The sequence below is a fragment of the Xiphophorus couchianus genome, chromosome 13 (assembly GCF_001444195.1).
Source record: "Xiphophorus couchianus chromosome 13, X_couchianus-1.0, whole genome shotgun sequence".
Lineage (NCBI taxonomy): Eukaryota > Metazoa > Chordata > Actinopteri > Cyprinodontiformes > Poeciliidae > Xiphophorus > Xiphophorus couchianus.
In genome coordinates this window covers 2023525-2049732 of record NC_040240.1, presented here as the reverse complement: position 1 = coordinate 2049732, position 26208 = coordinate 2023525, and the positions used below count along the sequence as shown (strand labels likewise).

Genomic DNA, 26208 nt, shown 5'->3' with positions numbered 1-26208 from the left:
CGATTTCTGGGTCTTTTTCTTGGGGCGGCCGGGGTCCCATAGCTCCTCATCCGATTCCTCCCCGTCCTCGTCGGAGCTGCTGCCCGCTGGAGTCGTGGGTGGCAGTAGCTGCCTCCTTTCCGTGCTGTGGACTCGGGGATGAAACCCGAACTCCTGACCCCGTCGAGGGGACCAATCCCTGGCCGCTTGCTCCAACTGTTCCTCAGCGAAACCGTCAATGAGCGATCCTTCGTGATTTTCCTCTTCTGACTGCTCAGAGGGGATCTCGTCGTTCCTCGATGCTCCCGGTCGAGCTGGGATATCGTCATCGCCTTCCGTCAGGTCTATCAGGTCCTGCTGATCTTGCTTCGGCTGGTTAGTCGGTGTTGTGGCTCTGCTGGGCAGTTGAGAGGGGGCTTCAGCCACCTCCGATTCCGCTTTGTCTGGGGCCTGCTCTTTTCCTCGGGTCTCTTTGAAGGCCGAAAGTCTCTGCAGAACCTCGGCATATTCTTTGTATTTGCGCACCCCACTGGCGAGAGGGTTCACCAGGATCCCTTCGATGCCCGCTTCCAATGTAGCTGTCTTCACCAGGCTGTCATATTTCTCGGAGGGGCTGTAGACCATCCGCAGCTCACCAATCGTCCATCTTTCAAGGAGTTCAGCGAACCATTCCAGCCATTCTCTGATCTCCGATTTCTTGGTTACCTTTACCGGGCATTTAACAACTCCTAGTCGGTGACCATGTTTAAGCTGTGTGCAAAAGTATATCCGAGTCTGCACCAGGTACTTCATTAAGTTCCGTGCCATGTCCTCTTTGATGGTGTAGTGAGATTCAAAGAAAACCCTCCTAATTACCTCAATCCAGGAATCCAATCCATCACCGAGTAATATCAACGATACAGGCAATTGTGATAATGTGGATTGGGAAAGATGGGATTGATGACTCTCTCCATCCCGGCTGATGTTGCTTGCCTCTTGTCCCTTTGCTGGCTCTTGCAGGGGATCCAGTTCCCCCCTTTCTTCTTCATTCATAGTTGTCTTTGTCTTCAAGTTGCCTATCCCCCAAAGCCTCTCTTTGCGCTCTTGAGTAGGGATGGGTCCAGGCTGTGTTGGCTACTGGCTTCACTGTCTGGATACTATCACTTATCCTCAGTAGAAGCTTTCCCTCACCTGCATGCTATACAGTTACTGCAAGGGTTGTGACTGACGGCCTTATCAGTCACCGTTAACTCTGTTCCCTCAGAGTTAACCATCCAAGTGAGCTATTCAGAATCACACTTCTGTTTTTACTGACTTGGTTTATTAGGGCCCGCCTACTTGGCTCCGCCCCACGTTGGGCGCCATGTCCGTTATCCTGCAATAGCTAGCCCCGCCCACTTCATCACAACCCTCCGGGGCTGACTACTGACCAGTTCTCTGTCTAACAGGTCCGGAAAATCTCTAAGACCTGGGTATTACCCTAAAAGAGATCTATAAGAGATAATCTATTTAAACTGGTGTCGAAAGCGATTCGTCTAGCTCTAACTACCTCCAATCCAGAAGTTACGACCCTTTTCAGTTAAGAAACAGTCAGCTGAGTAGCCCTCACAGCTGCGTAATTCCAATAACCACTCCTGTTAACGGTAGCTCGCTTTCTAAAATATAACTTGCTCTTGGAACCGGCTAGATTAAATTTAGTGACTTGGATGTAAGTCCCTGGGTCATTATTTTACTCTCGCCAAAGGAAATTATGAAGCCTCCTCTTTACTAGAACCATGTACCTTAGTTTTACCTTTATTAAAAGAACTAAAAAATGATTAAATGACTCAATTAATTCCAATGTCCACCAACCTCATTAGAATTTTAGAGTAAGAATTTATTAAGCAAGCTTAAGCAGGGATATGTGACATACAAATCAATAATCAATTGTATACAAGTCAAGAGCAGTGTAATAAGATCAACATGTATAATCATACCCTCCTGTCTCTTTCCCTAACCTATGTCACAGATTCTGAGATAGCTTTTTAGGAAGCGAGTTCAACTCATACCCAGTTGGTGGTGGATCTTTAGCAACAGGAACGTCCGAAAACCTTGGTCTGAATCTTTGTCCTTTGTGTGGAAAATCCTCTTTAGAATAGAAGCAAAGTAGAGAGGGTTCAATTGTTTTGAAAACCCAACTCTTTTATCCCTACGGGACCTTTGTCCTTTCTCCAAGTCTGTTGCAATGTTTGGGTTGAGGCAAGACCGACGATCGAATCAGAAACCCGGGTTGGACGATTGGAACTTGTCTCCCTTTGGCGGCACGAAGCTTCAGCTTTTCCCGTGGCTTCAGGGTGTGGTCTGCTGTTGTTTCCTTGATCTGCTTCTTCATGTTAGCTCTACTTCGGTGCCGCAGACAAAGAACAAGAACTTCTCCTTTTCCGTCTGCTTATATACAGTTCTCTGCCATATATGTGTATGGGGAGTGTTAGTTTACGTGGTTTCGGCCCCTCCTGTCTGCTGGCTGGGATGGAAAGTACCGTCCTTTCCTCAGCGTTGTTCTTAGCCAACCATACCGCCCCACCCATCCTGTGCATCTGGCCATCTGTTCAGAACTGCTTGCGACAGCAGGAACTCACAAGTTCCCCTTCTGCTTTTTCCCTTTTTCTTTTCAACATTAAAACCTATGTGCTTTCCTCTGATTAACTTTTAAACACAGTCAAATATTAAAAACTATGTGCTGATTTCCATTAAGCATTAATCATAAGCATTAATCACCTCTTTCACTTATTATAAATCATCAAACCTTAATCATTTCATTGTTGTCATGTTATTACAGATCATGATTCGTACACTTCAGAATCATTCAGTGAATCATTCAGTGATTACTTACATACAGTCATTTTACCTATTGTATTCATCCATGTTCAACTTAATCATTATCAAAACACTCAATCATTATAAATCAAAACACAAGATTGCTTTATTTCCTTCAGGCTTTCATGCACCTTTTTCTGTGTGTACCTGGATAGATCTCAAACCTCATACCAGTTTTCTTGACACAGCTGTTGATCATGTATCGTAGTTATGTCTCATATTCACTGAGGACCAGAGCTCATGCTGCTGACTCTGTAAGAGCCATGAACTGTTTGTGTCCTCATCTCTCAGCTTTAGTTTGTTCATTACTTTGAAGTCAATTCTCCAATGTAGTTCTCATAATTCTGGTACAAAATATTTTCCAACATAGACACTGAAGGAGAAATCCGTTCTTTTCACCTTTCACAAAGCTCACCCACAATTCCTGCAAAGGATTTTTGGGAATAGAGTACTTATTTCTTCTTTATTCTTATTTTTCTATTTCTTTTAGCGCAGCTACACAAACTCTTCCTGTTAGAACTGTCTCAAAAAATAAAACGCTTTTCAGAGGTCCAGGTAAATATGTTATACTCCATTTATGGTCCTGCATGTCTTTTTCAAAGGGTGAGGACTCAGAGGGGTTTTTATGACAAAAAGTGTATTTTAAAAATAAACTGCTGTTGAAAATAAGTTAAATGTTTCATGACTAAATGTTTCATATTTTCAAGACTTCAGGATGTTTGGTTCAAAAGATGACATTTGGACTTTCAGCACCAAATCAAAAATGTGTCATTTTCAGTCATTACATGTTTGAAAATGTCAAGCATTATGCACTGATGATCTGACAAACCGAGACATAAAATATTATGCATTTTTTTAGACTCGGTGAGTCTTTAACCTGTTATGTGTCATGTTTGCGTCAATATAAGGAAGAATTATGACATGAAGTCTAAAAACTGACATCGTTTTTCATCACTTCTGAAAAGTCATCTGTGCAGCCGCAGAAATATCCAGCACAAACACAGTAACACGTTTGTTTATCAGATTATATTCGGAACCAGTGGGGATGACGGACCTCCATAAATGACTTCACACGTCTCATCCAGCAAAATCTACAAACCCTGCATTCATGGGACTGTCAGCCACAGCTGGAAGAAACAACAGGAAAGAAGAGGTGACAGAAAAAGGACAGAATATTAAAATAGAAAGAAAATTCAGTTGATAGGAAACGGAAAAGCCAAAATGTGGAAAGAATTCCCCCGAGTAGAGGGAAGAAAGAAACTCACAGGAGGTCAAGGAGTGGACGCTGAATTTTGAAGAATTTAATTTGTGGTGTGGGACATGTTGATAATTCTCCGCGTCCCTCTGCTCTAAAGGTTAACTCATTTCAGAAACCCTCATAGCCTAAAATATCCAAACCAACACCCAGCCTATCTTCTGACATTGAGATGTATTATTCCTTCATGTCACAGAGCGTAGCTGCTGCCAACATAGGAGTAAAACTGGTGTAATCTCAGTAGTTTGCTCTTTACTGCCAGAAATACAGACTACTTTATTTGAGTTTTAATGCAGAATCTTTCTTCAGTGAAACACAATGTGCCATCTAATTGTGCCAGAAGTATTCTTCTAGTTTTTTATTTTCTTGTTTGTTTGTTTTTTTAAATATATTTTACACAAATCTATAGCTCCTCCTCTTAACTTTTCTGTAACATAACAGCCGATCAATCCAGTCCAAAATCTGGTCCAATCAACTTACACCTCAGGGAAATTTACAGTAGCATAGCAGTCATGTTTTTGGTCAGAGTACCCATAGAGAACAAAACATGCACAGGGATAACATGCAAACTCCCAGGATCATTTTTGCTGCAGGGAAACAGTGCTACCAACCGCACAACCATGCAGCATTTAATTGGTGCATTTGATATGCAATCCTGCTTTGTGAACCCTGAGTTTGACCAAAGAAACTAGAAAATCCAAACAAGCAAAAAATTGGTTGCTGTCAAAACCAAAAGAAAAAAAGCGTTCTGATCATAATTGTTGGTGGGCAAGTTAAAACACAACAATAAAGTGGAACATGCTTTGTGTGGATTTTTAATTTACAAAAGGGACTGGTTTTATCCTTCGCATTATACATACTGTACTGTTTTATCCTTCCTATGGTGTTAGGGTCCCTACGGACCCGTTTTGAGTTTTAGCATGCATAAAAGTACTTCATACATTTGTTTTTTGCGTTGAAACTTTTTGACTTTGTCAGGGACTTCCTTTTAAACAAAGTAAAATAAATTTTTTGTTTTTTACTAAATTATAAAGTGCTCTGGTGAAAAAAATGCCTTTTGTGGTGTTCGGGTCATTTGTGACCCGGTTAAAATTTTCAATTATAAAACAATAAAAAATGCCAAAAATTAAATCATGAACACACAATCAACCAACAGCCTCTTCCTCCAACCACTTGAGCTTCATTTAGGGGCTTTTCTCTTTGCCTTTTTGTGAGAACAAACAAAGGGAGACATGTCCAGGCTTGTCAAGCCATTTGAGTGTAGAGGTGGTGACTTGCAGAGTACACATCTCCAATTCACAGGATGCAACAATGAGGAGAAGATTCACTGTAAATGAAGCTTTGGATCACATCTTTGCTGCAAATGAGGCAGAGGACACACAGGATTTTAGCGATGGAGATGAGCAGGCCTCTGAGAACGAAGATGATGTGGAGTACCAATTGGAAGAAACAGACACAACTGATCAGTCTGAAGAGGAGGTCACTGGTGCTCAAGCTGCTCCTGCTGAATCATTCCAATCCAAACGTGGCAACATCCGTTGGAGCACAGTTCCTCCTGATGTGCATGGAAGGACAGCTGCTGCAAACATCATCAAAATGACCCCTGGGGTCACGAGGTTTGCTGTGACAAGAGTAAGTGACATCAAGACGTGCTTTGATCTTTTTTTGCCATTGTCACTAAAAAAAGTCATAATTGCCATGACAAACCTTGAGGGGAAAAAAGTCCATGGCAACACGTGGAAAGACATTGATGAGACGTACCTGGATGCCTACATTGGTGTTCTCCTCCTTGCTGGAGTTTACAGATCCAGCAATGAGGCAACTGAGAGTCTCTGGGATGCATCAACGGGCAGAAATATTTTCCGGGCAACAATGTTTCTTCGGACCTTTCAGATGATCTCAAGAGTCCTCAGATTTGACAATCGAGACACTAGAGCAAAATCTGACAAGCTTGCTCCCATCAGGGATGTTTGGGAGAGATGGGTGCAACTCCTTCCTCTGATGTTCAACCCAGGGCCAGAGGTTTTGCCCTTTTCTTGAAGTAAATATATACGGGTCCAAAATGACCCGAAACACCATAGATGTTACTATATTTGATAATATTAAAATTAAAATCTTTTTTTTTTTGTTGAACATTTAAGAAATGTGTTTTAATATCTCTCAGTTACACTCAGGTAACAGAAAAACTGATTATTTTGTTGCCTTCTTCTCTTAAGGTTCATTTGACCACTTTTTAGACATTGAAAACGAGGGGTATGCTGTTAAAACAAAGGCCCAGGGGGCCACAAAAAAATATTAAAACCAATCTTTTCATGGATGAGGGAGCCCAACCAGCTAAACAAGAGTTAAGAAAAACATTGGATGATAAAAGATTGTTTTTAGGGTATTTTATGGCTGATTTAATACACGAGTCCAAAATGACCCGCTAACACTATAGATGGCAGCAGAAAGCTAACACCAGAGGAAGGTTAAAGCAAAAACTGACAGTGTGATTTTTCTATGTTTTACCTAAACGGATCAATCTGGGATATTTTTCTACTGAACTGAACAACCATTTGTTCAGAGACACTTTAAGGATAACAAATGATTTTACTTTGAAATACATGGAATTGTAAAAAACAAAAAACAGAATTGTGGAATGAATAATTTAATGTTTAAAATACATACTAATAAATATATTAGTATTTATAACTTTTACCTGAGTTGTTTTGGTGTCATTGTGTCTTGCTGCACTTCAAGTTTAGCTCATTTTGGGTTTTTTGAGGCATGAAAAGTATTTCAATTGGTCAAATTAGAGATCAAATTTTCATAAAATGAGAGACGTGTTCACTGGATTTCACTGCCATAAATTAGAACAGATTATAGTTACAACTACTGTTGGAGGCATGAAGGGTCTTTTGTTTTGTTTGAACATTGGAAGCAAATTTGATCAATTTCCTCATCCATACTACAAACATACTATTTTGGCCTTATCCAGAAACTGGACTGCACTCTATTATGACTAAACTTCAACTGGTAGCTGACTGTCCATATAATTGAACTAATATTATGATACAGTTCTACTTATAAGTTGATTATGTTTGTCTCATAAAGTGCTGTGAGTTTGGACTGTACAGTATGAACAAAAGTGGTTGAATTACAATTTAGTTTTTTTGTCTTGGTGATTTATGACATTTTGCATTCATGTCCCGCCTCCTTCAGCAAAGAAACCTTAAGTAAGCTTAAACCAAATATTCAGTCACTTTTAAGTTGAAAGTTTTGAAAGTTGTTGAGTTTTGAGACATGTCTGTTGTGTGGTTTTAGAGATATGAAGGGTTTTACAATTTCTTTTGTTAAGACAAAAAATTTTACTCAACTAGTTACAGTTTCACCATCTAAACCCAAAGTATAAACGCATGAACAAAATGAACTGTAAAAACGTATAGAAGTTTAAATCACAGAAATTTGTCGTAGGCGTTTGGAAAAATTTCTATAAGAAGTGACTAAAATGCACAGAAAGCAAACAGGTCTCCCCAAGACCTTTACAAGTTTATTGCTGAAAACATGCAGATTACACAGATAATCAGTACCACTGCACTGGAGAACCCGTGCAGCAGTACTATAGTGACCGCTGCACAGGTCATCTTCCAGGTGTGGAACGAGCATAACTTCACCATAAATCAGTCAGGTATTTTTCATTTGATTTCTGACAAATCAAATGAAAGGATAGGGTAGCCTCCAAAAAACTGGAAATTAGCAGAAGATTTGAAAAGGCCAGAAAAATCCTGAAAGAATAAACTCTGGTCAGAGGACACCAGGATGGAACTCTGTGAATGATGTTTCCTCCATGTTTGGAAGAGACAAACACATTACGTCCAAACCCCATGTGGAAGCATCATGTTGGAAACATACAGTATGTCTTTCAGCATACAAAATGTGCCGGGACTTTCTTAAACAGAACCTGAAAATTTTTCACCAGGACAACGACCACACTCACACTGTCGAACCAAGACACATGTTAAACTTGACATTCCCTACTACTAATTATTCACTACATTTTACTACTTATCACCTGTAATGTTTCACCTTAATAAACATATTTAATGGTCCAACATAAAGTCAGTAAAATATGTATTTAAACATGACCATGTTTTCCTCAGTTTAAATACTTCCATTGGGGCTATTGACATAAATTCACACCATCTGATGCACACTTTATGTCAGTGCCCCTAAAAGAAATATATAAACTGAGGAAAACATTCATGTATTCCATACATTGCCCACTGCATATTCCTTTAAATATGCACATAGCAACATTTAGTACTGCTGTTTTCTTCTGTAAACCTCAGCAGTCCTTCAGTAAGCGCCTCTGGGTTATGGGGAGCAAAGTATAGTGTTTGTGTTTTTATCCAATGGCAGAGTTTATCTAGATCTGGCTGGTGACCTATAACTCCTCTTTTGAACATAAAGTTGCCCTTTTCTTTTACATTATGTGGACGGCAGGATCTCTGTGCATATCTGCTGAAAGGCAGTGAAGGAAGCAGAACACAATATAGAAGGATTGGAGTCCAGTGAGGGTGTGATGCTTTGGCTATATATATATATATATATATACTGTATATATACTGTATATATAGGTAATAGAACTGTTGTCCACCATGCTTCGTGCACTTCTGTGTTCTTGGTGTTTTTCAGGTACTCAACGTTAAAGTAAAACAGAAAAATGAGTTTTTGTGAAATCCTTATGATATATGTCAGCCATCCAGGAGATGGCTCTGCTTTGCTGTGCTCAGTTCTCATCCTGTTTGTTGGCAGTGAATAAGGTGCATGCTCACTGTTGCAGGTAATCACTTCCACAACATGTCTGTTTCACTCACCTCTGAGTCGGCCTTTTAATTGTTCCACTGTCAAAATATCTTCTAAAAGTTTAAAACTGTGTAAATTTGGCTGTGTTGTGTTAGACAGGTTTCACATTTTGCTAAGAAAGACAACAATTTTGTTTCATTGCACTCTGGGGAATATTTCATTCAGTGCAGCCAGGCTGCTTTTCAACATTAACAAGACAGAAAAGTGAATAATGGAAAGTGTAGGGATATCTTATGACAGATAAAACCCAGATGTTACACCACAACAAACTGCTTACAAATTTAATTGAAACAGAAAGTGTATATTTTTATAAAATAAAATATTAATTACTTTTAATCTAATGTTACAAATTCAATATCTTTTCAAAATATTTGAAAGTACCCCATAAAATTCACATTCAGTTCAAATCGAGATACTAATTAGTTTGCATTTGTGTTTGTGTTTTTCTTGTGAATTCTTACAAAACCAAATTAAAAATGTAGGCTAAAAAGTACTTTTGTCTGACATCTTAATCTAAGTTATTTGAACCGCTATGGAGAGGATTTCACTGAATGGTCAAAACACAGTTTTTCTTTCCATACCACTTTGTTCTGAAATTGTTTTTCATGTTGGCACGTTACATTGATGCTCTTCCAAAAGGCCCAGGCTCTCTGCTTCAAGCTCTAAATTGCCATGAATCTTTGGGAAACAAAAGAACAGGAGCACAGCGGCTTTGCAGCAAAGAGGCTTCAGTTCAAAAGGCCATATTGGGACCTAGTCTGTGTCTCTGAGGAACGCCATCATGTCTGCCCAATCCATAGAATAATATTCACTATTCTTTAACAGCTGTCCTGAATTACTAAGATTAATAAAATCATTTTGCATATTTTCTTAAAAATTGTTGGGGTATAAAATATACAAAATTTAGCCATCATATTTTGTATACCACTATAGGGCATGATCTAAAACAAAAACAATATTTTATGAATCTGTAAGATGTTACTGGAAGCACGTCGTCCGCCTCTCTGTCCCTTTCTATGTGTGTCTCTTTTAGTCATCTGTGATTTTTTAAACAAATTCAAAGCCTCTTGAATTCTGGCCTGTCTTCTTCTAGTTTATTTCTTTTTTTAATGAACTTTTAAAGATGAAGTCCCCAAAATGTCAAAAACCAAGTCTGCGACCGCCTTGGGCCCGGCGGGTCTCTTTCAGAATCCTCCATCATTTACCCGGTGCTTTATTCTTCAGCGGCCTTCTCAAGGCTACACATACATGAACTCTGGTTGTCTGGTATTTTTAGGAAGATTTCTTTCTGTGTGTATTGAAGACAATCAGAAGCTGCTGTGAGACCCCTCCAACTTGTTGAACGATGGGAAACATTCAGTGTAAATTACCCCAAAAAAGTTTCTGGCCGTGACAGCAGCAGCCGCTCTGCAGTCAGCCCCAACCCTCCCCATGACCCTCGCTCCCTGTGCCCCGCTCCCTGCCACCCTTCCCCATTAGCCGCAGCTATTACAGCCCCTCAGAGAGAGTCATTACCGCTCCCATCCATGATGATGAAGCTCTCTGCTCGAAACATCGGCAGCTTGTACAGGCTGTGCTTGATTGGCAGGATACGAGGGACGGGGGCGGAGGGGTGCAGTGGGGACGGGGAGGTAGGGTGATGAAGAAGGAATGGAGGTTTGGTATAGGGGGCTTGTGTGATGGGAACTCCACTTGAAATGTGAATTGGCTTTGCCACTCCAATCAGGCCACTGGATGGCAAATGAAGTGTGTCTCTTTCACCCTTTCTCTTTCTTTCTCTCTCTCACCCTCCCTCGTCATACCCAGCCCTTACATTCCCCCTACCCCCAACACACACAGACACACACACACACCTTCTTATCCCCCTACTCTCCCTTCACACTTTTCCTCTCTGTCTCAGTGGAAAAAGAAAAGGGGAGTTCATGTGGGAGCGCTTGACAGCAACACAATCAAATTTCTATTCAGCTCCCCCGCCTGCCTATTTTACCTTCTCGGCAGCCAGGCATGCCATGCACGCTAACACACAGGCTGGCTAGCCAATTAGAACACTGTGTAGAGAATTTGTGAAAGATACAAAAGGTCTTTGGAGGTTTGGACAGGTGTCTCATTTGGCTGCAGGACATAGTTTAGAGGAGTTTTCAGTGTGTATGGCTGAATTCGTGGGCAGAAAGCGTTGAAGGTTATTTGTGGTGCTGTCATTTTACTTAGCTTTTTCCAACGGCCTTGTCGTCGTCTGTTGATCCCTTCACCACCACCACCCCTCCATTGAAATGATGGGTACTCTTAACTGAACCAAGAGAAAGAATCCAGGGTAGTGTGTTGGGTCATTTCAGGCTTCAGTGTTGGTAAAAACACACTTCTCTTTCTTCTACATCCAGCCATTTCAGTGGGCTCGGAAAAACAAGAGCAGAGATAATTGGTTTGCTGGTTCGCAGCTGTTTGTTTTACAGGGTTATTATCCAGCAGCCCCTTTATGGCTAGCAGGACAGAAATTTCTCATTAGCATATACAAATACAGAGAGATGTGGGAACACGAAAAAATGCGCCAGTGTTTAATACCAAACGTTCCCTCTCTCACACACAGATGACACACAAAAACATGCAAATACACTCCATAATAGAGCAGCGCTGACACTGCCTCCAGCTGTGAGGACATGCAGGAAGGTGTCAGGGGGAGTAAAGAGGAGAGACGCAGGATGGGAGGGACAAGGCGTGAACTATTTGTTCAGCCGACAACAGCGGGACGAGAGGAGAGGAAGAATAAAAACAGATGTAGCTGTAATTAGCACTGGGCCTGGTGGTGGCGGCAGTGCCAGCACATGCTGGTGGTGAAGCTGACGGGAGAACAGTGGAGGCTGACGGTGCCTTTCACCCTCTGCCATCATCATCATCACCATCATCATCATCAGAGCCTACACAAACCAACAATCGCTGTCAGTTTGTGTCAGAGCAGAGCATGTCATTGCAGCACAATGGCGGCTGTCAGTTAGCTCAAGTTCATCTGGATCAACTCAGTTTACTGTGTTTGCTCTGGAGGACGATGGATGTGTTTGTTTGTTGTCGTGTGTTTTAGTTTGGTCTAACTTTGGTTGGCTGATTTGGATGAGTTCTTGGTTTAAAATGGGATTCATCCTGAATGGTTTGACCTAATGATTTTGGACTGACTTGGTGTTTATGCCTAGTGAGCTCTATTTTATGTTTACCTTGGAGTTGGATTTAAATTTAAATGCAGATCGGGCTGGCTTAGGTAGGTTAGTCTGTGGTGTCTTGAACAGTTTTACATTAAAACAACAGTATGTGTCGTTTATAAATAACATGTGATGTAGCTTAATCAATCACAATGTTTCTGATTCAGATCTGTATTTGTTTTATTCATTTGAACCTGTCAGGTTGTAGGGCTCTGTGATGCTGCTACTTCCACCCCACCCATGGACATCTCCCTCAGTCTGCTCCAACACACCACCACACTTGTAGGGCCATAGGGTGCTTCACTTGGGTGTGACGTGGGTTCTCCATCTCCTGTCTCATGGTGGCCCCAGTTATATTGTACCACCCAGACACTTTCGCTTCTAAATTTCTCATGTCATGGACACATATGGCCTTGGGGTTGGGGATGCTTAATGGCATCAGGAGGGAGAGCTTTCAATTAACCTCACTTCTGATGCTTGTTCCCACTTCCAAATGTTAAGTTCATTTAGACATTGAGGTTCCTGGAACGATTGGTGTTGGGCATGCGTTCTGACCCCGGCTGCTGTCTGACAGGGGTATTTCAGACAGCAGCCCCTTCTGGGGCTGGGGGCTTGTTGCCCCTTTGGTATATGAGAACCTAGAGACAGGAGTATAGAGTGTTCATGGAGATTTCACTTGGGGATTATAGCCTCCAGTCTTCTGTTGGGTGAGAATGTGTGTTTGTGTCTGTATGTTCTGGATTGATTGATTGATTGATTGATTGATTGATTGATTGATTGATTGCATAAACATATTACAATACCTGGCTTTGAGTCCTGAATATATAACTTTTTATGATTTTGTCTTCAAGTGTAAAAACCTAAAGTAAGAACAAATTTACATTTTTTAAATTTGCTGGCTGTGTACTTTTGCTGGAAAATGCAGCCACGTATCAAATAAAATATATAATAATGTAATAATATAAGGCTTTGAGATTTTTATTATTTATTTTTTCTTAGGAAATTGTTTTACACATTAGTAGCAATATGCTCTCATTGACTTTGAATTTTCACATGGTGAGGCTGAAGCCTCTACAACCTCAACGATGTCCAGTTCCTGTCTGGGCTCTTTAAGTGCATTCATTCCTTTACAATATTTTAAAATTAGTTTTATTTTACACAACTAATTTTCAGACATCACTTCGGTGAGTGAGTTGTTCTGACATAATAAGAAGGAACCTAACAGAATAAATTGATCATTTTGAACGTTGTGCATACTATGTATAATCTCTTCCCAATAAATTTCCCTTACTCTATTTATTGCTGTTTCTTTAATAATATTCTATGTATTTGCTTGATTGTTTTTTCTTCTTCATATCTAACCATAGGATGGATTTTTTTTTTTGTTCAAACTTTTGTAATTTATTTCATTTCTGACAAAATTTGTTAATACTTTACTTATTTTGAGTTATTAATGATGTGATGCAGACTGTTTCTCCTGTGTGCCTCTATGTTCTCCTATGATGGACTGGCCACCTCTTCAGGGTGAAGCTCATCTTCAGCCTGTTGAGTTTTGGAGAGAAACACCAGGCCTGCAAGGATACTCAGCTACAGACAGACACCTTTTAATTTGTTCTAGGTTAGATATAAATGGACTAGCGAAAATAGTCTTAAAACAATTTACCATGTTTATTAAAACATTATCAATAAACACTTAACATAAATGTTAAGTGTTTATGAAGCAAAATTATTTTGTGTTATTGAAGATATAAATTGAGGATATAAATTAGGCATAAAATAATTTAAAAAGGTGAGGAAATAAAGTGAATATAAATCTAAATTTAAACTAGAATTTTTCATCAACTAGTACATTGTAAATTATTTTAAAACGTCTTTTAGAAAATTTAAATAGTCCACATATCAGACTTTTAGTCAGCTGCATGAGCTATGAATAATAACTTTGCTAAAGATGTGAGCACTTTTTAGGCATCAAATCAGAAAATCTTTATCTGACAATCTGAAAATCTAAAGCCTCCATTGTCTCCTGTTGTGTTTCGTCTCTGACCGTGTTGCTGTGTTTTGATGCAGTTAAATGAGGTTGGTATGTGAGTTGTGAGAGCCTGTTCAGTTGCCCAGAGGGGTTGAGGAGAGGGGACAAGAGGTGGAGGGGGAGGTGGTGGTGGGGTGTTAAGAAAAAGTAATGTGAGAAAGCTGGAGGTAACAGCTATTGTGAGGAAGGTGTGAACGACAGAGCGAGAAGATGTGGGGAGAACTGAAGGGTGCTCCTTGTGGGGAAGAAGGCCCTTTTGAGGACGAGCCCCCTCACCCCGCAGTTCCTTGAATCCCCCCAATTAGGCAAACATTAACATCAATTAAGGGCCCTAACAGGAACAGAGGCTCTATATAATTACCTTAATGGGTGGACGCTTTCTCTCTGTCCTTCTCCCTTTCTGTCGTTTTTATATCCTCAATCTCTTAAACAAACTCAGAGGGCCTTAGTGGGAGGGTGGGGAGCAGGGGGTACTGCTTAGATTTGTGTGTATTTGGAGGATGGGACCTTTTGTGGTGGCCTTCTTTGAAAAAAAAAAGCCCAGCTGAATTACTAAAAAAACAGAGAAGCTGTTCCCACAGAGAGCCAAAGGTGGGACAATACAGACCCCCAACCAAGCAGAGAGAGAGAGAGGGGCAGACAGGAGAGGGGAGAACATGGATGAAGACGGAGGGAGGGATCCTCTGGAAAAAAAGAGGAGAATTTAGGAATGAGGAGGAGAGCAGGTGAAAGGCAAGGAGTGAAGGTCATATGGGAGGAGAGGGGGCGAAAATCATTTGAACATTGGAGATGTAGAGGAGAGGAGGTCAAAGGTGAGAAGTGAAGTTACAAACTGAGAGAAACAATGGGGAGGACGTCGAAAGGAAGAGCAGATTAGACAATACAAACATGTCCTCTTCTGTCTGAAGTTCATTTTTGTTTTTGTTGATCGTCTTCTGCAGTTTTTATCAGTCAGAAAAATGTGGTCCATATACAAATGAGGGAATGTTAATCACCAGTAGAAGTGGATGCATTTTAATTATTGCCATTTCTACTTATAAGATGGTGCATGTTCAGGTAGCATATCACACAATACGGCAAAGTTAGAAGATTTATAGAGATGTTGAATTACCAAACTGCAGATTCATCATTCATAACCTGCTTGAGAGGAACCAAGATTAAAACTGAAATAAATGAAGCTGTGTTTTCATAATCCAAGGCTAAATTCCTCCTGAACTAAGTCATATTTCTTCATGTCATAAAGAAATAAATTATATATATATATATACTTCACCATTATATATCCATTACCAGGTGAGTCATGTTTTTTTGTGCAGTTAGTTTGGTCACATTTTTGCCTGAGTTCACTCTAATTTTTTTCTTTTTTCCCTCTTTTATGAGCTCAACATTTATTTTTTGTAAAATATTATCTTTTGGGCTTAAATGAAAACCAAATTTACTTTTTCAAATAAAGAAAGTTACAGCAACTAAACAAGCTTGGACCTAGGACATGTGTAACTGTAAGCTTAAATGAAGTCATATTCCTATTTTCTTTCTACTCTTAAGTACTCAAAAACTAAAGTTCTCATGAATGTCTTACTGAAAAATTGAGTTCAGCAGCAAGTTCCAAAGTGACAGAAAATGATTTGATGATCTGGAAAGCTTAATAGCGGTTTAGTCAATGGTGCAAATAAAAAACACTGGTGTGATTCAAAGAACAAAGACTGGTATTTCTTCAGTTTGGCAATTCAAATCTGCAAGATGACTGTGAGAAGCCCCTAGCAAGCAAGAAGTGTCTGAGTGTGCAGCTGAAAACAAGGTGACATTTATGGGTGATCAATTTATTCTTAAGCACCCAGCTGGACTCACAGCTTTCACTAAAAAGTTGGCTCACACAGACGCTGCTGTTTTGGAAAATGTTTGTGTAAAGCGTGGTGGTACCCATCTTCTTCAGAAAAGCTTCAATAATAGTCAAAAAGGTGACAAAATTATACAGCCACGGTAAAAAGCAAGTTAACAGTTTTTAAATTCTAATATGTGGAAGTAACATTTTTACTCCTTGCTAGGGTTTAAAATGATGTAACCATTGTATATCATCAGAAATAAGCAAACATTATCTGTTACACTGTCAATATTGAATAACTAAGACCTGAGCAAATCACCAATGACTAGGAGACGCTGTATGAAAATGTCCTTGCCTACTGCTTCTCGGTCAACGGGGTAAGAGGGGGGTTTCACCCTGGATATGTCCCATGATCCAATGATATTACTTAATTTCACACAACACTATGCTCACCTTAGACATGAGGTGGTTCAAATTGTAAATGAAATTTAAGCTACAACTTGCTGTTTTATTAATTCAGCTTCTAATTATTAGACTACTTGGTAGCACTTGTGATGCTAAGTGGCCTTGCTGATCATCCTTAGTGTGGGCACCATAATGTAATTCCCAGATGGTCAGTTATTCCATCCATCCATTTTCTAACACCCTTGTCCCTAATGGGTTCGGGACGGGTGCTGCTGCCCATCTCCAGCAAACGTTTCGGGTGAGGGGCGGGGTCACCCTGGACAGGTCGGTCAGTTAGTCTTTCATCATAAAAAAAAAATCAATCAAGACACACAGCAAACATATTCAGTCATAATTCTGCAGGACACTGGGACACATTAGTATCCAGTGTATACAAACTTTTACAAGAAGAAAGCAACATCATATTAGAAAGACGTTGCAGGAGGTGATGTTGCTCATAAATGTTCACATGTTGGGGCCAACATAACAAAAATGGCCGCATGAGTTGCAATTTAAAATCTCTTAAAGATCTTACAAAGAAAGAAAAAAAACTTTCTTGTAGAAAAAAAAAACACAGCCGAAAAATCTAAATTTGAACACTTTTCTGCCTTTTTGCTCAGCCAGAACATTTTCCCCTGGAATACTTTCTAAATACTGGCAGTTTTTTGCTGGTTTCTTGGCTTTCTATTCCTTATTGCCTATCTTTTTCATAATGTGCTCAATACTTTGATTACATATTTTTACACATCACTTCATTTGTAGACATATTTGCTCTGATTATTTTGCACATGTGGATTCAGAACTTGCTAAAAAAAAGCTATTGATAACCTTTAACATGGCTACTGGGTCTTGATCATTTGTAGGGTTATAAATGGTAACGGACAGAGATAAACTCTGGACAGGTTACCAGTCTACCACAAGACTGATTGAATTGCAGTGTGGGTTGAACTTTTCATATACTAACTCCACAGTTTACTAGTTTTTGTGAAATCAGTTACTTCAAATGTTTCATATGTTTAAAGAAATAATGTAAATGGATTATTGTAAATGTATTAGCCTAAGGTAATATAAAACTGAAGAACTAAAATAGAATTTATCTTACTATAAATGTATTTAGACCTTCAGAAATCTTCAATTTCTGTCATTTTAGCAAGATTTTATTTTGGTTGTTATCTAAATCAGCCATCTGAATCAACTCCACGTGATATTTTTTGAATTGACTGTATTGTTATTGCTATTTTTTATTTAAATTGCCAAGCATGTGCATGTTAAGCTATCATCTTAATTCATTTCTTTAATGAATTAATACAATGATCTGCTGGTGGGATTCAGAAAACAGAGTTGCTGCTGGTTTTCTCTCTAAATCTTCCTTTTTTTTCTTCTGCTGTCGTTTTTCCTTTTTTCCCCCTTTTGCTGCTAAAAGTAACAATTTAAGCTGTCATATGGCTGAGCAGGTTAAAAATGTTTTAATATAATATTTCAGGAAATTCCAAATGCGTTCTGGAATACGGCTGTAAAGCACTTTTAGTGTTTGTGTCTTTCATGTATGGTTCAGTGAAAGTAACAGTTTAATCTGACATATTTCAGAACAGGAGAATAATAATATTTCAGTTGGTCTTTCCTAATAGTTAAAGAAAAGAAAAGGCTTACAGGCCTTTCTTCTGGTTGATGGCTTACTTTGACATTGGCTGGTCCTGGCTCAGTGGGGCTCCATAAAATGATTCGAAGGATTTAGACATGCTGCTCAAGTAGACTGACAGGGAAGCATTAGCCAGCTGTAACGCTGGTGGAGGCCGCAGTTTTGATTCCTCTTTCCAACAGTTTTCACAAAGAGGAGATCCTTTTCAGTGCCTCTCCTCTCACTCCTAGGATAAGAGTGTGGCATGCTGCATTTTGTTATTGACAGTCATCCTGAAAGGTTTGCCTTTTGAAAACCTACTTAGTGAGTTTTGTGCCAGTTGATGAAAAAGTGGTCAAACTTTTTTTATCACAAGAGTATGTTTTGCCTTAATCCATTGGCAGAAGTGGAACTGGGTCTTATATAGGATGTACAACAAATACGACAACTTTAGACTTAGCTTCAGATACATATATCTGAAGCTATATATATATATATATATATATATATATATATATATATATATATATATATATATATATACAGTATGCTGTATATATATATATATAATTATTTATTTTATTTTTATTTTTAAGTAAAAGTTGAAAGTCAAGACACTTCTTTCTGGTGTCACTGAGATCTAATTTTGTGAGGGCATCATCAACATTGTCCAGGATACTTCACATTTAAAAGCTTCCCTTTTAAATCATGCTATAGTCCGGGAGCCCCATCCTTTCCAGAAACAGGAAAATTTTAAATTTGTCATTCAGTGTTCCTCCACTTACTACCTCATTATAGAACTATATGAACTAGCAACAGCGATATGAACAATGTTGCTGTTCATAGATTTGTAAAAGTAGTGTAAGTTTCCATGTTATATCCTAAAATGGAAAATGTATAATGTTCACAAAACAAAGTCTGTAAACAGTCCCAACATTGTCAGAAAGCATAAGCTTTCAAATTTCACACTTTTTTTTCCATTTGTGATGTTGTGGTAATAATATCAACAAGTAGAAAATACTTTATATTCGTCAAATGGGTGAAAAATACAAAGAATAACTATAAGTATGACAAGATATCTAAAGATTTACTCTGGTCTGATGGTCAGAAACACACATATGGATAATGATAATTGTGCAAGAATAAAAATTTACAAACATAACTAAAACAGGGCTGACAGAATGTTGCCAATGCATACAACAAAAAGAGTTTGTTTTTTATAAAAAAATGCATATAAATGTTTTCACAAAAATGAAAACCTATAGAATATGTCTTGAAACATCATGGTCCTGTATATTGTGTGCACCTTATGTTTTTGAAATTTATTGAAATTATGTTGCGTAGTCACACCATATTTTCTCTAAACTTTAAACTGGACAAACAAACTCAAAATTTCCAATAAGCATTTCTGATGTTTGAATAAATAAATATAGTAACCAGGAGCTTTTTCTTGAATAACTTCTATTCTTGGAATTTATCAGTTTCTTGATTGATTGACAATCAACTTTCTGGGCAGCAGCAACCTCGGCCTTCCAGACTCTGTTAAGAGAGGAACACTTCAGAACCAAATATTGAGCAGATCAGTGGGGCTGGGTGAGGAAGAGAGAAGTAAGGGAAACGATTTGTAAAGTATTAAAATAGTAAACTTTAATAATTTTTCTGATGGTTACAGAAAAATTATGAGAGATGATCTTTTTCCAGGTCAATGCAAAGTTTTCAGATGGATGGATGGATTGAGGGCTGCACAATGGCGCAGTTGGTGTAACTGTTGCCTTGCAGCAAGAAGGTCTTGGGTTCGATTCCCGGCCCGGGGTCTTTCTGCATGGAGTGTGCATGTTCTCCCTGTGCATGGTGGGTTTTCTCCTGGTACTCTGGCTTCCTCCCAGTTAAGTTAACAGTCTCTCTAAAATTCTCCCTAGGTGTGAGTGTGTGTGTTCTGTCCTGTCTGTTTCTGTGTTACCCTGTGACAGACTGGCAACCTGTCCAGGCTGACCCCGCCTCTTGCCTGGAACTTTAGCTGGCACCAGCACCATGTAAGGGACAAGGGTGTAAGAAAATGGATGGATGGATAAAGTGCCATATCTTTTTAAAGATTTACTCTGATTCTAAATAACGGTTATAAAGGCAACAAATAAAAAACCTTTGTTTTTTTGGGGGGGGGGGGGGGGGGGGTTGTGCTTCAGTGTGACTCATAGTAAAAATGCTATGCTAAGATTTTTAACAAAATCTATCAGGTAACAAAAACAAAAAAAAAAAACAAGGCAAACACCTGGAATACAAATGCTAATGTAGCCTTTATTTATTTGCTACAAAGTTATTATGTCTGAACAGACTGAATAGGAGCAAGTCAACCCTGTTGGCTCAAACCCATCAACTGTAATAGCAGCTAACACACTATTAATGGCTCACACACACATGCACACACAGGTATGCACATCAAACTGACAGCTCCATTATTAACCCCGGGATGTAACTGTACCCTCATATACATCACAGCAAGACATCCATACTATATCTGTCTATCTCAGGGTATGATTATGCATGTGTATGCATGACCAAGAATGACAGAATCTCTTCATCTCCAGTATAAAAAACTAAGTGAAAAGTTGCTATGGCTTTTTTCACTGAAATGCAACATCAGAAGATGTATCAATAAAACTGTCTTTGTTATAGAAAGAAGAGGTCACATACAATACAATTAAATCCAATTTTTAGGATAACATGTTTATTGTTCCAATACTAGGTATATAAATATTCACTTATATTCTGTCAGTGAGTCAGTACATCATGTAGGTATTGCTCTGCTCTGTTGTGGTAAAGATGGAGCTGTGTCAACAAGTACAGCTCATAATTTAATGGTCCTTCAACATTTCATTCCTCACCTGTTGTCATTAGATATGGATCATGACTGAAAGAATGAGATCTGGGATACAAGAGACTGAAATGAGCTTCCTTAGGGTGGCTGGGTTCAGGCGACAACTCAGAGTGAAATCTCTGCTTCCCTGCAGCAGTAACAGTTGTTTAAACATCTAATCTGCATGCCTTCTGGGTGCCTTTCCAGGCCCAACCCACTTAAATGGAATACCAGGGCAGACCCATCGGGGAACCCCTGAGGATGCCCCAAATAAGCCAGAGTGTGTCCCTGGGGATAGGGATGTCTGGGTTTCCCTTCGGTTACCCAATCTCAAGTAAACATAAGTTACTGTGGAGTCTCCTGTGGTGCATTCAACACAACTGAGTTTCCAGTAAAGAGACGTTGAGGAAGAACACCACTAGAAGGAGACCAAGAGGCAGATCAGGAACTGACTTTAGAGACAACAATCCCATCTGGTGAGGGAACACCCTGGATTACCTGCAGAAGGTGTGTGTTTGCCTCCTTGGTAGGGTAAATGGTCTGCACTTATATAATGCTTTATGACCCCAAATCGCTTTGCACTACATCCAACCATTCACACTCACATGTTGATGGTGGTGAACTACTGGACTGTAGCCACCGGCGCCACTGCACCCTCTGACCACCACCAGCAGGCTAGGTGGGTGGAGGGTCTTCCCAAGGACACAGAGACACACAGAGTTTTGGGGCTCGAACCAACAACCTGTTGATTATGGGATAAACTCCTACCAACATTGCCACCATAGCACCCCTTACTCTGTCACCTCTGTGACCCACTTCGGGATCATGGATGGATGGCAGGGCTTTACAACAAAACCAGAAAGAGCTGTTCTGCTAATATATGAAATAAAACTTGATTGGAGCTTTTTTAAATATTGGTAATAATAAAAGACACAAATACCACAATAAACCAGTAGTTAACTCTCATTTCAGGATTTTGGGAGGGACCCCCAACATAAGACATGAGGACAGTTAGTTTTACTATAAGTCACAGGAAAGCTGTTGCTAGGTGACAACAAAGATAGAAGTTTCTTTGTTTTCTCAACAAAAGCTATGAATGACTGTTCTAGTTTTTGTTCCTTTTACAAAAATTTAATCATTGTGTTTGAGGCAGTTGTGGGTTGTTGAAGACACTGTCTTCCACAGATTTGAGCAACAAATATTAGTTCTGAATGTGCTAGAGAGCTTTGTTCACTTCTCAACAGTAAGTAAGCTACTTATTAGTTTGATATGTAAAGTGTTGAAAAATAACTGTTAATTTGATGTATTCAATGTCAATACCGCCTGTTGGGGTTGCAAGTTAATTTTACTCATTTCAAAATAGCAATTACTCTCTCCTCTGTCTGTGCAGTTAACAATGCTGCATGTGACTGTAACTCAGCTTTTCCTGTCTGTTTGTGTCTGTCTCTTCCTGTATCTTTCTTCAAATATGTTTGACACCTGAGATCTTTGCTTTGTTGGAAAAAAGCTACAAAACAAAACAAAACAAAACTTGTGAATCTTTTGGAAAGTTTGGCATCGGTTACAACATGCCTTAACGACAACATAACTGATATTTTGGAAACTTTATGCCTTTTCCTTAGAGAATCTATGGGCAGAGAAGTGTTTCTGCTCAAGGTAGCCTACAAATTTGACTCAGTTATAACAGTGCTGCCAGGAGGAATGTGCAAAAGATTTAAGCAGTTCCAGAATATTTGACCTAGTCACACAGATTTAAAGTCAATTTTATCACATATTATGGAAATGTATGTACATTTTCTGAATTTCTCTTTTTATGCTGTCATTCAGCAAATAGAGCAAAAAATTCTTGCTTGGATGGATGGATGGATGGATGGATCTTTGGTAATTTGAGTCTAGAAAACTATTGAATTTGTCATAAAATACACGTGGCAACCCTGTGTACTCACTTTTACAGCTAACATCCTCATGAGATTCAGGTTGTTAGGGCAAAGAAATATAGTTTGAATTCAAATTTGTCTGTAAGTCAAAAAGTTCTCTTTGTTGCAAGATGACCTGCTTAGTTATGAACTATATATTTTTTCATGTATTTCCATCTCTTTGTGTAGTCTAGAATGCAGTCTTCTATATGGCTTTCTACTCTATATGCCAACATGAATGAGAGAAAGAGACAGTTTTGACAGCAGCCATATTCACCACAAAAACAGGAAGTTTTGGATGACAGAGGTTATTAAAAATATGTCCACCTCTTCTTGGATCTTGTCTGTCAGTAAAGGTGTAGATGATAGTTGACAGATTAAAAGACCCAAATACATGGGCACAATCTGCCACTCTCCTAAATATATCTCCTTTGCATCCTACGTCCTCTCCTCATCGTTTGCTTTGCTTGCCATTTCTCTATGGCTTTAGAAAGTGTGAGAAACCTACAGAGTTTTCCTGTTTCAACAGTGAGTTAACCTATTACAGACTAAAAAATGCTTCATTAAAATACCCTGATTCATGGAAAAAGCTGCAGTCAGAATGAATGTACTGAAATGGGATCACCATTTCAGTACTTAGAAATGTTATGACAAAAGCAATGACAGTTTCTAAAAGGAATAGTATCCCTCCATAAAAACCAGGGGTGTATGCAGGCAAACATTAGCACCACAGCTGGGGTAAGTTCTTTAAACATTCTTTTTGACATTGTGTGTCTATAAGACCAGAAACACAAAAAATAAAAAAGTAACCCTTTAAGGAAGTGAATGGCGTAGATGCTTATGACTATACCATTTTAGACTTAATATTTTGGTTGGCCAATGTTGTCCTCTGACTATGAAGCCAACATCCAGTACCTTGTTTTTCATACTTATCATCATTTTGGTCATTTTAAGTTTAAAATGACCAAAGCATACCTTCCTTTTTTCTGTTCTCTTTTCTTCCTTTTTTTCCTTTCTTTCTTGCAAACTCTAAAAATGTCAAGGTGACTTCCTATTAGACCAATGTAAGGATATGCCAAATGAGGAGTTCAGTTCTAACTGGATAGCTTTCCAACACATTTAGTTGTTTCAGATCAGGAGAGAGAGAGAGAGTGAGCGAGAAATAAAGAGAGAGAGAAAAAGGAAAAGAGAGAGAGAGGCTGAAATTTGTGTTTCTGTAAATCTTGATGGTTTCAGGCTGACCAAACACTCTGACAGGAAGAAGACACAGAACAGTACCAGTCGTTTCATTTTACACATCGATAATGTGAAACATGAAACAACAATAACAAATGTTAATAAGTCTAATGTTGGTTGATACTGATTTTGACTGATAAATATAAAACAGTAAATGGACTGCACTTACAGTGTGCCTTTTTGGCCTTACTGACCACTCAAACCATTTTTGTACTAAAATCCTCACTAATCCACAGAAACTCACATCACACATGTTGGTCATCAACATGTATTTTGGGTGGAAGTGTCTTGGTCAAGGACACTTCATGCAGCAGAAGGGGGAGTTGGAAACACACTCATAACCTTTTGATTGTGAAACAATTATGCTCTTCTATTGAATTCTTTATGTACCTCTATATTACTTTTGTGCTTTACCTAAATCTGTTTTTATAGTGTTGAGGTCTGGCTGCTGGAGGTTGTTACAACCAGGAGAGACACATTAGCCACACAAACACACACTTTTAAACCGTAAGTTTTTGAATGCTGAGGAACTTTAAGTCAACTTTATTTATGTAGCACATTTTACCAATAAGGCGATTCAAAGGGCTTTATATTTACAAAACCATAACACACAAAAGTAACATAAAAAGAAATGTCCATTACAACTGTCATGAAATGCGGTGGTGAAGGTGGTGAGGCAGACGCTGTAGACCCAGGATGTGAAAAATAAATGATTTTAATGATGAATGTCCAGAATAAGTCCACACAACCAGGCAGCACGACCGAGCAGAAGCCAGGGCTCAACGCCGGTAGCAACTGGTAAATTCAATGGACAAGACGACGGACTAAACGCACATTCGACACTGACAAGACACTGAATTGACAAGGACCCGACGAGGAACAAGGAACACAGGTGGAGTTAAATAGACAGCGGGTAATCACAGAACGAGACACACCTGGGAACAATCAAGGGGAGGACTGGACAACGAAGAGACTCACGGACGCAGAAAACAATAAATAAATACACAGAAAAACACGGAACATGACAACAACAGCATAGTAGTGAAAAAGCTGCAATTCAATCTACAATTCATCTGTGATCAAAGACGACTCTTAACAAATGTGCTTTCAGGATTGATTTAAAGGAACTCAGTGTTCCAACTGTTTGCAGTTTTTGGGAAGATTGCATAAATCTGCTGCTTCTCCATGTTTGGTTCTGGTTCACGATATGCAAAATAGACCAGAACCAGAAGACCTGAGAGGATCTTGAAGGTTGATACAACAACAGTAGGTCTTTAAGCCGTTCAGCAATTTATAAACAACAGGATTTTAAAGTCTGTTCTCTAAGTGGAAGGACTTTACAAAAGGGGGGTGTGCTCTAGTTTTAGTGAGAACCAGAGCAGCAGTGTTCTGGATCAGCTGCAGCTGGAGGATTGATTTTTTTGGACAGATCTGTGAAGACACCGGCAGTAATCAATGCAACTGAAGATAAATACATTGTGAGTTTCTCTAGATCTTTCTGAGACATTAGTCCTCCAGACTGGAAATGTTCTTCAAGTGATAAAAGGCCAACTTTGTAATTGTCTTCATGTGGCTCTGAAGGTTAAGGTCAAAGTTGATCACTACTCCCAGATTTCTGACTTATTCTAGCTATAATAACAGAAGATGTGTTCTGACTCTAGACAGTTCCTCATTAGGTCCAAAGATAATATTTTTTCTTTCTCCTCTACTGGAGAAAGTTGTGACACATCCTCACACTGATTGGTTCTAAACATCTGTTCAGTGCTTGGATTGGTTCAGAGTCACCTGGTGACATCACTATGTAGAATTGTGTACCATCTGCATAGTTATTCTAACTAACAATGAATTTGTTACTTATTATAACCTCAGCTAGCAGGAGCGTGTAGATAGTAAGTAAGAGGGGCTCCAAGATGGAACCATGGGGTACCCCACATGGGACTTCAGATGGGTCTGATTAGAAGTTACCTATTAAGACGAAGACGACCCTGTTCTTTAGATAAAACCCAAACCAGTCAATCACTATACCAGACAGTCCAACTCAACTTTCCAGTCACTACAACATGTCAAGGTCAACTGTGTGTCAAGGTCAACTGTGTGACCTTGACATCCTAAGAACCACTGTGGTTCTTCCAAAGTCTTTATTTATGGAGCTGCCATTGAACACTTTGACTAGGCCAGTCAAAGTGT

The 26208-nt window shown here is 39.2% G+C and overlaps 1 long non-coding RNA gene across 1 annotated transcript; it reads right to left on the bottom strand.

The window, feature by feature from the left end:
• Positions 1 to 4533: 4533 nt before the first annotated feature.
• Positions 4534 to 26200, bottom strand: LOC114155415 (uncharacterized). Its single transcript, XR_003597737.1, has 3 exons — positions 26138 to 26200; positions 15966 to 15969; positions 4534 to 4544 (listed from the first exon to the last, which is right to left on the bottom strand). It is a non-coding gene; the product is annotated as an uncharacterized LOC114155415 (long non-coding RNA).
• Positions 26201 to 26208: the final 8 nt, after the last annotated feature.